General features: G+C 47.3%; 1 protein-coding gene across 2 annotated transcripts in view; it reads left to right on the plus strand.

The window, feature by feature from the left end:
• The window catches only part of MYO5B (myosin VB), a 113410-nt gene that overhangs the window by 20629 nt on the left and 91148 nt on the right, over positions 1-1633 (plus strand). The gene's annotated exons all lie outside the window — the stretch shown is intronic.

Consider the following 1633-nt stretch of genomic DNA (forward strand, 5'->3'; position numbering starts at 1 on the left):
TCCCCATAAGCGAACACTTAAATGGCTAGAAGGTGGGATTTAAGAGACAGTGAAATCTACTGTCTTGGAATGTTACTTTCTGTTATCTCTAGAATTAATTTTCTTCTCATGACCATAACAAAAAGATAGCAAATAGTGTGTCCATTCTACAGGTTGAGGAAACGGGTACCGGTTCATGTAAACAAATATTTATCAAGCACCTATCTTGTGAGGTGCTGCCCTAAACACACCCAGTGTCAGAACAAAGACGAAGAAGTCTAATTCTTCCTCGCAGTTGCTTGCATGCCAGTGGGCCGTGGGTGGGCAGATGAGCACACACCGGAACTGAAGAGAGAGGGGTCGTGCAGCCGGAGGGAGGGCGGGCACCACCAGCCCGGATGCCAATTCGCTGGTGCAGATGGGGTTCTGGTTTGTGCCCTTCAGAGGAGACAGCAGTGGGCCCACCAGGACATAGGAGGCTTCTCTCAGACCACAGGATACTGGACACAGGCAGGGGCCTGATAACACTATAAAGAGCAGCTTAATTTCTCTTTGTGATAAGCTTTAGATGAATGCAGTAGATAATGGAATGTAGAAAATAACACCCAGCACAATGGACCCCAGGACATAAAGGCAGGTAAACCCCATTCAACGTGTGGCTCCAGGGTAAGGAGTTCAAGGAGGATTTGAGTCAGTACCAGCATGTGGGGGCCCAGGGCAGACTCTTCCCTGTGTCATCTCTGGGTATCTGGAACATAAGAGATTTGGTTGTCACAGAGACAAATTTGCTTTAGGGAAACGTGAATATCACAGGGTTAACCTCTCAGCCTGCCAGGTGCCCCCTGTCTAGTCCATGGTGGTGGTTGCGACTTATTTCATTCTTTACAAGAAGGGGAGGGGAGGGGAGAGGAGCCGCAAGCACAGGGAGGGAGTAGAAATAGATGGTGTGAGCACTAGGAGCACATTTCCCCATCGTGTGCTTCTTAGGAAGCTTAGAGGCCTGTGGCCTCCGTTAGTCTGACAGTGTCCTCAGAAGGCAGAGAAGCTGTGCTGCCTTCTTAGAAGTTTCTCCTTTTAGGTAGGAGCACAGATGAGCGGTAGGAAGAGAGAGTCGGGTACTTTCCATTAAATATGGAGTTTAGCTCTCTCTGGCAGATCATTTTTTATCATAACTAGATTCTTTTTTTTTTTTAATTCTATCGATATTTCTGCCGTATATGGTAGTAACAAATACATATAGTTAATCTTGTGGAACTTACAGTCTAGTGAAAAATATACACGGTTTAATTACTAATTTTGGTAATGCTGTGAAGGTCAAGAAGAAGGTGCTATAAAAAGAATAATAGGGGTTCGTTGGGGGTTCCCAAGACATCCCGGGTTCGATCATTTGCTAGGAGGACTCATGGGACTCAGTATATAGCTGTGTTCGTGGCTGTGATTTATTACGGTGAAAGGTTACAAAGCAGATCAGCACAGGGAAAACGAGCATGGGGTGCAGTTCGGAGGAGACAGGCGCAGCTTCCAAGCGTCTTCTCCCAGTGGAGTCGCACAGAATGTGCTTGTTTCCCATGGCAGTGAGTCGTGACGATACCTGTGAACTGTCTACCAGGGCAGCTCACCTGAGCCCAGGCCTTGAGGGTATTTACTCGGAGGC

Source organism: Pteropus alecto, unplaced genomic scaffold (assembly GCF_000325575.1).
Source record: "Pteropus alecto unplaced genomic scaffold, ASM32557v1 scaffold146, whole genome shotgun sequence".
NCBI classification, from domain to species: domain Eukaryota; kingdom Metazoa; phylum Chordata; class Mammalia; order Chiroptera; family Pteropodidae; genus Pteropus; species Pteropus alecto.